Source organism: Megalops cyprinoides, chromosome 6 (genome assembly GCF_013368585.1).
Source record: "Megalops cyprinoides isolate fMegCyp1 chromosome 6, fMegCyp1.pri, whole genome shotgun sequence".
NCBI classification, from domain to species: Eukaryota; Metazoa; Chordata; class Actinopteri; order Elopiformes; family Megalopidae; genus Megalops; species Megalops cyprinoides.
Genome location: NC_050588.1, coordinates 38,076,892 through 38,088,714, shown reverse-complemented (window position 1 = coordinate 38,088,714; position 11,823 = coordinate 38,076,892). Strand labels below are relative to the sequence as shown.

The following is an 11,823-nucleotide window of genomic DNA, read 5'->3' as shown; positions in this document are numbered from 1 at the left end:
GCTGGAATCTCACATTCAACACGGCCATTACCACCTGTAAATGAATGACTCTAATGGGAGCTGGGTAAAGAAGGAGGGAGGTCTGGGAGGAGAAGCAACTCATGGAGGATTTTGTGGTTTCTGCATTGTGGAGCCACGCAAAATTTGTTTACTTTGGGGTCACGCAGCTTTGACGAGCACCGTATTCTGAAGACTGCCGTGAAGAACAACCTGTTACGCAGGGGTGGCTGACTTTTCACAGACAGCCTTCGACACGACGGTGATGACTGATGGGAATCTGATAAACAGCTGGAGTTGCACAACACTCGAAGACACCCATGTCAAAAATCACAGTCTATGCAAACAAGTTGTAATTAAAACAAAGACTTTGTGAGAGTAAAAATTACAGTGGTTGTAAGAGTACAACCAAGCCTTTATAGCAATGTTCAACATGTAACAAAGCAATAGCTACAATATGTACCTCAAGCAGCAGCCTTTTCAGCTGGCACAGAAAAGGAGCCGAAGTTATTCTCCTCAAGACCAGAATGCTGCAGTGTGTCTGTATCCAATGGTGAAGAAGTGACAAGAATGACAAGCAAGTTTAAATGCATTGCTGTAGTTTTCCTCCGCTCAGGGACCTGGCTGTAATGGTCAACTGACTGGTAAATGCTAACAATAGCATCACCTGTATTGCATTTACTGAAATATTGTAAATGTATTTGTTGTTATGCTAGCTTGGTACCATTCCCAGTGCTTCACTCAAAAAAACTTTCAGACTTTTACATTTTCCATAGTTTTATAGTTTTATTTCCAAAAAAATTAAATTAGAAACTTGCTGGATTGGATAGGTGAGAGATTGCCAAATGCTTCACTTTGAAGAATGAAAAAGCCTACCTGGTGAAAATGCATACTGAAAATACCCAATACTGAAAATGCCCCATACTGAAAATACCCCATACTGAAAATGCCCCATACTGAAAATGCCCCATACTGAAAATAACCCATACTGAAAATGCAGGCGCAAAAGGAACTGTCTGAAAACCTTTCAGTCAAATATAAAAATAAAAAGAAAAAGTTGGATATGGATATGAGTTTGGTGTATCTTCAAAGAAAGGAACCATAAAGCATGATGTTCCTCAGTTTTGAGCGTTTCATATACAGACAAACAACTTTTGAGCCAAAGAAGGACAAAATGCACAGTAACGTGAATAACAATGAATAACGAAGTTGCGACTGATTTGAAGATTACAACTGGATGAAATGGACGTGCCAGTACATTGTGTTCAGTGATCAATCTGCACACCTTTGTGGTACAGATGGTGTTGCTGGCGCTTGCTGCTCGCTTGAACAGTTGTCCACTGTGAAGCCCAAAGGAGTTAATGTTTCTCCTGCCTCAGAGCTCAGCTATGCTACTCAAGTACATTCTCTCCAGAAGGGTAAACTCAGATTTAGATCTCTGAGGAGGAAGACACTGAAAGCCAAACCCTATCATCATTCAGAAGAAAAGTTGTTCCATCACGGGGCTGGCAGAATGATTCATTTACTCAATGTTAAATATTGCATAACCATGAACAGCACAAACAATTTTGGAACAACCCAGCTGCATTTAAATAGCAAATTTTTTGAGTTGTGACTGGGAGTGGCATATTATGGATCAATTTGATTTCAAAACTACAGTAATTTCCTTTTCCCCCGCGCTGTTCTTCGAGGTCTTGGTTGAACATACTCAACCTCATCTTCTTTCTTAGAACACAGGGCTTGTATTGCCTGATATTTTCTATTCCCCAAAGTGTAATCTGGTTATTTTTGCAGTTTTTTTTCCTTTAGTCATTCAATTCCCATTTAAACACTAAGATTATCTTAATAACACCAGTAACTCAAGCCAGCACGATCAGCCAAATTCAATCAAAAACACATTTCTTGCGGTGCTTATTTATTACTTGAGATCTGTTATTATTTAACTATTTCCAATTTTGTATTTGCTTCGTGTTCAATTTGCAGTGTTTCTGCAAACACAGGCTCATCTGATATGACAATTTCTTGCAATATATTGAATGGAGCAACTTGCTAGAAAATGATGGCAATGCAATTATTTTCAGACTGCTCTCTCTGTCTCTGTCTCTGTCTTTGTCTCTGTCTCTGTCTTTCTCTCTCTCTCTCTCCTCTCTCCTCTCTCCTCTCTCTCTCTCTCTCTCTCTCTCTCTCTCTCTTTGTCTTTCTCTCTCTCTCTCTCTCTCTCTCTCTCTCTCTTTGTCTCTCTCTCTCTCTCTCTCTTACACAAAGCTTATCTGAAACAACACCAGCCAACAACCAATGTATTGCTTTTCTGGGGTAATTTGTTAAATACATTGAGATATGTGACCTCCACCCTTCAACCTGTGGTCCCTGAGTGATTTCCACCTCCAGTCCAGAATTGAGGCCATTGTTTTAGTGTGATAATCAGAACAACAGACGCAGTAATTCTGATACTGTTTAATAATTACTGTCCATATGCAAAACAATGAGACCCCTTCTACAAGATTGTGACATATATGCTCTAGCCATCATGGCTGACCTGTCCTTTAGTGTCATTGTAAACTCTTAAATACATATTTAAGAAAAGAAATTGGAAACAACAATGGGAAAACTAAGCCCAGCCTTGTTCAGAGAGCATTGGCATCCACATCTACAGTGCTTTGTTGTGTGCTCTGTGAGGATTTTTATTCTGGAAAGATAAATGTGCAGACTTGTGAATATCAAATTCTAGATGAACATGCAAAGAAGCACTTCCTCTTGATGTAGCTTGCATTGCATAGTATGACGATCACACAGGTGTACTCTCCCAGAATAACATCTGAAGTAAAACCAACATGGTAAAGACATGCCGGTATTGTTCCGGAGTAACGGCTTATTGCTGCATTTGAAAGTGTGTGCTGCTTGAGTGTGTGTACAGTATAACAATAATTATAATAAAAAGGGATGGAAAATTTCATAATCAATCTAAATACCTGTCGTGAGGCGGTCGTGAGCCTTACCTGTGACTGTATAAAAAAAAAATCAAAGCTGTCTTAGCACTAGAAGAATTACCTCTGGGACCTCAGCTCGGGTGCCTTTGATGACTTAAGTTTCATAATCTGCTTATGTTAATTTCAAAACCACAGGGGGGAGAAACAGGCCATCGCTGGAAATAATTTTGTGAATAAATAAGTCAGCTATCAGGAACAGAAAGCTCTAATACACCACAGTGTGGCCAGGTCTTCGGTTACTTCCTTCCACTAGTATCTGTTATCCTGTCCCCTACCTTTGGAGCTGGGAGTTTGCACAAACACAGGGCCGGTGGGAAACCTCCCGCTCAGAAAGCTGCACTGCACTGCACAGCTTTGCTCTTGCTTCTCACGTTTTGTTGCTTCTTCCATCTTTGCCTTTCTCTTTTTAAAAAAAAAAAATAAATTCTCCCCATGTGTCCTCTCACCGTACCGTGTGGGGGCGCAGATAGCTACGGGCAGGCTGTTTGGACTCGGGCGCTTCGGGGTGATGGCCGTAACAGTGTACGGTGCGAAAGGAGAAGTGCTGGGAAGTGCAGGACACACAAGGATAATAAAAGTGACTCAACGGTGAGAAACACTGCATTTTTTCCCCCTTTGCGGGAAAAAAAACCACTTCACTGTGAGTTCTCATGACGATTTTGAATGTGATGTGAACAGTGTTCAACCTGTGAAATTCCCCCTCAGTCCTGACTGACAGGACAGGCAGAGGTAATTGCCTGGAGCCCAGGGCATGTGTCAGTCGCACCCGGCATCAGCCTGCATCAGGGTGGTAAATACACAGCCTCTCCATGCACTCAGAGCCTGGGATGTCACGTCCCTCTCACGTCTCAGGAGTTACTGCTACAAAAAAACACCCTTCACGACTTACTGAATAATAACACAGAGTGTCCACCTCTCACTTCATCGCTTGTTAATGGAGTATTACTTTTGAAAACATCAGGGGGCCATGTCTGTTTTGATGATCTTAACGATCTTAACATAGCCTACTGCACTGAGAGAATAGTGCCATGTGTATTTCACCTTGATGATACGGTAGTAGTGCAGTAATGCTTCAGGCTTTCATTTCTTGTCTGTATTATATAACATTTCAAACGTCTGTGTGTGTGTGTGTGTGTGTGTGTGTGTGTGTGTGTGTGTGTGTGTGTGTGTGTGTGTGTGCGTGTGTGTGTGTGTGTGTGTGTGCGTGCGTGTGTGCGTGCGTGTGTGCGCGTGCGCATGAGTGTGTGTGTGTGTGTGTGTGTGTGCGTACGTGTGTGCGTGCGTGCGCGTGCGTGCGCGTGAGTGTGTGTGTGTGTGTGTGTGTGTGTGTGTATGTGTGTGTGTATGTGTGTGTGTGTGCGTGTGTGTGTGCGTTTGTGTGTGTGTATGTGTGTGTGTATGTGTGTGTGTATGTGTGCGTGTGTGTGTGCGTGTGTGTGTGTGTGTGTGTGTGTGTGTGTGTGTGTGTGCGTGTGTCTGTGTGTGTGTGCGTGTGTGTGTGTGTGTGTGTGCGTGTGTGTGTGCGTGTGTGTGTGTGTGTGTGTGTGCGTGCGTGTGTGCGTGCGTGTGTGCGCGTGCGCATGAGTGTGTGTGTGTGTGTGTGTGTGTGCGTACGTGTGTGCGTGCGTGCGCGTGCGTGCGCGTGCGTGTGCGTGCGCGTGAGTGTGTGTGTGTGTGTGTGTGTGTGTGTGTGTGCGTGCGTGTGTGCGTGCGTGTGTGCGCGTGCGCGTGAGTGTGTGTGTGTGTGTGTGTATGTGTGTGTGTGTGTGTGCGTGTGTGTGTGCGTGTGTGTGTGTGTATGTGTGTGTGCGTGTGCGTGTGTGTGTGCGTGTGTGTGTGTGCGTGTGTGTGTGTGTGTGTGTGTGTGTGTGCGCGTGTGTCTGTGTGTGCGTGTGTCTGTGTGTGCGTGTGTCTGTGTGTGTGTGTATGTGTGTGTGTGTGTGTGTGTGTGTGTGTGTGTGTGTGTGTGTGTGTGTGCGTGTGTATCCATGTCTGCAGGGGGGTGGTGGATTGGCGCACAGCATTAATTGTTATTCGAAGCCTGCTGTGTCTGTTGATCAGAGGGTGTTTCAATAAAACATTGAGCACACAGCCTGTGTTCTGGCCATCTGGAGAGAGAGGGAGAGACAGAGTACACTCTTCCTATAGACCTGCAGCACTTACGCACTTCTGGAACAAGCTGTCCTTGGGTATCTGCTCATCTGTGGATGTGTATGGTAGTGTTGCATAGTGTGGAGGGGTTTGGCACGTTCTGTACTTCACATGTACTGTCAATAGTGGAGTTTAGTATTGTAGGTAAGGAACTGAGCTTGTGGTCATAAGGTTGTTGGTACAAGTCAGAGTGAAGCATTGCAGTGAGTGAGGTTATTGACCTGAATTCCTTCAGCAAATATCAAGCTCTAAAAATGGATAAAAGCATGCAAAAAAAGAAGAATGCAATCTATCTGTCCTCCTGGAATAAGACTATCTGACACACAAATTAGTACTAAAAATTACGGGAACCATCATTTAAAAACTGCCAGTATGATTAGACACCCACATTGGGACCAAGCATCTCCATTCCATATGGGATAAGTGGTGGTCCTCCCAGTAAAAAACCTTGAATCTTGAAGCTGAATCTTGTACTTATATATATGTACATATGCACTAGTTGTCATTACGCTGTGTAAGGGGCTGGCACATGTTTGTTCGTTGGCAGTTGTACTCTCTACTTTCCATTTTTCATGCCACTTTAAGAGGTGTACTTTTTGTCGCTATGGAGAGCATCTAACAATTAAATGTTGTTCGTAATGTTCAGAAGTGATGGGCTTGACTGAGAACTGCCATGAACAATAAGTCTGAAGCTACTCTCTGATATCAGTTTATGCGTTATCTTCTGGTGGAGATCTTAAATGCAGTCGATTGAACCGCTCTTTTCTAATCTTATGCTATTTTTGTTGTGAGAAAAGATGAAATCAGATCATCTCACCTTGTTCTTCATGGTTTTCCCTGTGGGTGAGGGGAGCGTTGACATTGTATTGATTCCTAAATTTGGCGTTCTCGCTGTTCAGATTCGAGCGGCAGTGGCTGGGAGATAAGGGATTGTGCAAATGCGAGGAGGCCTTCACACTCAAATTAAACTGGCTGAAAGTTACACACGCTCAAGTTTGCTTCTCTTTTGTTGTTTGCGAGTTTGAATTGTATTGGATTCGGGCCCCCTAACTCTAAATGAGAGTAATGCATCAGCGTATGAGGTCACAGATAGACCTTGATAAACAACCTCTCTCTCACTCCACACAGCAGACAGAGATTACCACAGCTGTGTTTTTTTTCCCTGTAAATGCTGCAGGAAAAGGTGTGTGTTATAGATGGAGGTTACTGATTGGATCCCTTTAGAGCTTTTCAGCTTTTTTGTCAAACAATAAAAATGGAACTTACAATAAGACAGACAGAGGCCTGCATTTGGATGCAACACTGAGTTTTAAAAAACAAATATATAAAGGCTAATACAGCCACAAATGGGTTTGAATTCCTTGCTACAGATAGAGCAATTGCACCTCCCTGTGGATGTAAAGAGACAGCTGAAAGTGCATTCAGACAGAAACTTTGCTGTGAAAGGACTGGTCTCCAGTGACAGCCACGAGTCTCAACACAATTTCTTGTTTTGTTCATCAAAATCTTGTTTCTGAAGACTGAGAAAATTGAATGACAGACTTACGCTTTTCATATGCGAATATGGGTCCTTCAAAGCTTGAGAAAGGCCAGTAGCATTTGCCAGGTGGGATTCAACTTGATTTAGACTGTCTTGGGGGGCAGGTAAAGATTCTCCTTCACACAGCACCAGGGTCACTGCCTGGCATGAGGATGTTGTTGCTATGAGGAGCTGTTCAAGCTGGAGATTCAGCAGAGGAAGGTAACCCACTGCAGCAGTGATATGAGAAACAGGAAGAGGCTTGGCCTTCTGCTTCTGTTGTAGATCTTGAAAAGGCTCCTTTCAGCCTTTGAAAGGCATGCCTCTCTCAGTACCTTTAACAGAGACGACAGTGAACTGTACAATGAGGCGAAGGTACCTCATTTGCAACATCATTTGCATCTTCTCTCTTCACCTCACATGGCTTTTCGTATCACTTCTGTGCTGATGATACTTAACTTTTCCTGTCTCTTCCACCGTCTGGCACACAGGTCTCTGCGTGCATCTCAGCTTGCCTGAAGGTCTTTTCTGACATGCAGGAATGGGGAACTGAACTCCACTGCCTCAATCTGCTTTTATCCCCTTGACTTGGGCAGTGCTCAGAGGATCAGTTTGCCAGGATGCGTTATTTCTGAAGGATGGCAGCCTCCCTGTCAGAAGCAGATGGAGTTCCTGTATAAGCAGAGTTACCGGCTCCACAGAATGACAGCTGTATAACCTCTTTGTTACACCCATCCTCACCTCATTTCAGTGGATTCCTGTTATTGCTTGCATTAAGTTCAAAGCCTTGGTGCTGGCATACAGGACAATGAATGGGACAGCCCCCTTGTACCTACAATTGGTCTATCCCCCTCTGCCAGCTGCAAGCCACACTGCCTCCCACCCAGGCCCGGTGCAATGGGGGTGCTTAGGGGTGCATTGCACCCCCAGACAGACCTCAGTGCAACCCTAGTTGTCTCCTTATATCCCAATGTATACACAGTATTATGACTTTTTGTGCCCCCCTGTGGATTGTAAACGTACCCCTCTGTATTATATATATATATATATATATATATATATATATATATATATATATATATATATATATATATATATATATATATATCTATATACTTTTTCCCTTTGGATTGCAACATCTCAGAGTTTCCCTATTCTAGTTTTATCATCGGCAGTCAGAAGGATGATTCTGCTTTTAGCTCATGACTCACTTACATCAACCACACTCAGCTATGGCTGAACAGCAGCTGCACTCAGAGGCCACTTGCACACGTAGCCAGCTGTGTGTGAGGTGGGCGTGAAAGCGGGTCACTCCAGGTAATCTTACAGCTGGCCGCCAAGCACTCGATGTGGCCAGGGAACGGTAACTCTGCTGCTGGCAATGGTAGGCATGTTTATGAAGCCAGACCATGATTTTATTTTGTCCGCTCCAGTTTTATTCCTTTGGGTGTGTTTGATTGTGTGTTTGTCTATGATGAGTGACAAGGCAGGGACAAAAAAAAGGTCCAGGTGGGGTCATCTGGGGGGTGGGGTGGCCAGAGATCATGTGGGTAATCTGTCGTATGGGTCAGCGTTTTTGTGACTGGTGTAGATCTGATTTGAGCGGTACAAGCACATGGGATTTTCCAATACTGCTGTGTGCTTAACAGGGAGAAAGACAGAGGTAGAGAAGGAGTAGACACCTGTCATTTTTCCATGGCCATTTCCTGTGGCTCACAATAATTTAAGAAGACATGGAAAAAACATACCTGTATCTGCTGGGGCTGTTGATAAATGGTTTATCATGGCCAATGAACACATAAGTGTACTTAGGATGCATTGGCCTCATTCATCAATTTAATGGCCGACAAACTTTGTACTGTATTTACAATAATACATTTTGAGCAAATGGAACTTGTCCAAGAAATACTACACTGATATTTTACTTGTTTAGTTGCTTCATTCACAACAAAAGCAGTAGTTGGTTAATGATCAAGGATTGTTTCCTTTATTTAGATTAATAATTTAAAGATTACTGGTTGTGTTATGGCACTTAAAATGTAGGGTTTTTTTTTTTTTTTGCAAAACATTTTTTAAATCATACATTGGAGTTGAAATAGCTGACAGTAACTAATACACTGATCTGAATACAGCAGCAGCAAGGTACCAATAAATTGGTGATATGAATGTGCTCTGGAACCCTCCTTGACTCACAAGTGTCCTGGCTATGGGCTGGACATTGGCCAGCACTGGTTTCCTTCCAGCTGTATCATGAGTAACTTCACATTTTGATAAAGACAGTGCTTAGAGTCACTGCATTCCACACAACAGGCTAGTTGTGAAAGCCTTGAATTATCAACAAATTTTGAAACTCTTGTACAACACTCAAATGTGTTTGCTTTATCTGTACAGGGAAACCTTTTTTAACCTTTCACTTTATTAAGATTATAGGGGTGCAATAAAGAAGCCATATCTACACACAGAGTACACAGAGGTCAGAGGTCCAATCACAGGGTGAGAATAGGAATGTACTATCACAGCAATGAGTGAAGAGGGTCAATACAGTGTGTTCTCCAAATGTAGTTTCAGGTCGAGAGACCAATATCTGAAGAGAGTTGCTGCTGTAATGAGTTTTGCAAATACAATATTAGTGATTGTCTAGTTATCTATCTATCTATCTAGTTAGACCATACATAAATAAATAGATAAATGAACAAATAATGTATTCAGCTAGCATTTTATATGCAAAAAATTTGTTCCCTGTACACATGAAAACTGTTTTGATTTCCTCCAGTTACAGATAATATTGCACCTTTCACTCTGTGGATTGAATTTGATAAAGAGTGAAGTTTTCAATCTGATTAGGGTTATGAACTGAGCTGTAATCGAGTCTGTAACGCTTGAAGCGCATTCTCACTTTCACCCTTGTACCGCAAGATGACGCTGACGCTACAGATACTGCAGAGCCGTGTATACAGAGTTTGGACAACTCGAGTGTCAACTGTTCCGCACTATGATTGGTTCGGGGACTAGCACGTGACTCATGGGTACCATGTTGTCACCTAAACAGTGCCCATTCGCGATAACGGGTGTTGCTCAGGTGCATTAAGTGTATAAAACAAATTTTAAAATGCCATGCTGTTCAGCGTATGGCTGCAGCACACAGTCAAACAGGGGGAAACGAATGCACCGTTTCCCCCGCGATCCGGAACGCAGGAAAATATGGGAGGTGAAGGTTCGAAGAAAAGATTGGAAGGCGAATGACAACTCTTTCTTGTGTGAGGTAAGTATATTGTAGCTCCATCCTTTACAAACCATACGGAATTACGGAGGGGAGTTGCGGTCAAACTTGTTAATATGATTAATTTACGGTAAAACGTTAACGCGTTAAAGTTTCCAGATTAATCGCGAACGAGCGTTAACGCGTTAATGTTGACAGCCCGAGTGCGTTCACGTTGTCGCACGGAAGTGACGACTCTCTGTCGACCAATCAGCGGACGGCAGTGGGTGGAGCTCCATCCTTTACAAACCGTACCACCAGCGTGGTACCCCAGCAGAAGGGTACCAAAAACCAGTACGGTACGGTTCGCAAATACACAAATAATTGCGTACCATACTGTGCCGAACTGTACTGTACTGCTTGGTGGAAACGCACCATTAGTGTCTCTAATGGCCTTATGAATTTACATAGCCTAAGACCAATATAATTAATGTTTTAATAGAAATAAAGCACGTCTTTTTTGGCAGTAACTACGTGGAGAAAACGTTTGCATTTTATTGACTTTGTTTACGTTTGTACAGTATATTTGGATACGCAGTCGTGATCGCCAGATAGCCTTCTCATGATGTGCATGTTTATTTACGAATACAGAGAAGGCAATAAAATCACTGTAAGGAATTCTTACGTTGAGTTACTTTATTTAGGAGTTCAGAAGTTGATAGTGACATTTTTATGGGTAGCGAAATGCTTATAGTTTTCTTAGTAGTGCAAGGCGGTCTGCAAAATTTATGCAATTTATTGTAATGTATTTTATTTATTTATTGTAGTGTAATTTATGCTAACAATACCTTACTATGAGCGACATAGTAGATGGATAGGTTAATGTTAGAGGGATTTGAAGACGGATTTGAAGAAGACTGGAGGATTGTTAATCTGTGAGTCTGTGTTGTTTTGAGCTGCTGCTCTCCTAAGCAGAAGAGCTACGCATCTTATTCGTGGGTGTGCTACTCTGACACTAGTCTGACATCCTGCCATTCAGGTTAAATCCTTGATGTGGACTCTGCGTGCATAACCCAATGTCAGAGGAACATGGGTAGGTCCTTATCTTTGCAGCTACTTCTGTCTCAGTTTTAAGGAAGATGTCTCCAGAATAACCCCTGCCACCACATTGAATTAATCAGGATTTTTAACTGAAAATTTGTGCCTGATATCTTAGTAGAATTGCCCGTGGTGCACACAAGGAGAGCTTCTACACACCCATTTAAAAGTAAATGTTTGTCTATTTTTTTCCTTTTGCAGGATCACTTCGACATCACACAGTACGAATGCAACAGAATTGATGGCCTGAGAAAACTGAGGCCAAATGCTGTTCCCACCCAGTTTGTCTTCAGCCCACCAAAGCTCCCCGGGAGACAGACAAAGCGGAGCAGGGCAGTACATGAACCATGCGAACCATCGAAAACTATTTGCCTGGACCATCCATACTGTGCGACATGTCTTGAAGTTCAATCAGGTAATTATGTTCAAGTGAGAGGTTCTCTTCTCAATGTTTTAATTTAATTTAGCAAGTGATCAATGAATAATACACATATCACACTTGTGATTAAAATGTTCTTCTTTTGACTTAGCAAACAAACAAAGGCAAAAGAAAATCTGCGTGAGGGAACGGAAGAAGAGAAAGGTAAACACTGACTGCTTCTACAACTTACTACCGATACTTTTACGGTTTCTTTGCAGTTATTGGGGTACACAGGCACGGGAGTATTTTTTTCGGGATCCTGGCCCTCTTGTACAACACTTATAATAACATGCATGAGCCTGTTAGTGGCGAAAACAGTGTTTTACTTCGACATAGCATGTTAGTACATAGGAACGCACTGTAGAACCTTCGGACTTAAGGTTACAAAATGGCACCCTATATTGGGGTTGTCCAAACTCTCTCTATAGACGGCTCTGAGATACTGTACCAC

General features: G+C 42.7%; 1 long non-coding RNA gene across 1 annotated transcript; it reads left to right on the top strand.

Annotated features, from left to right (window-relative positions):
• Nucleotides 1-9,696: 9,696 nt before the first annotated feature.
• Nucleotides 9,697-11,539, top strand: LOC118778704. The gene is made up of 3 exons (XR_005005014.1): nucleotides 9,697-9,916; nucleotides 11,153-11,366; nucleotides 11,482-11,539. It is a non-coding gene; the product is annotated as an uncharacterized LOC118778704 (long non-coding RNA).
• Nucleotides 11,540-11,823: the final 284 nt, after the last annotated feature.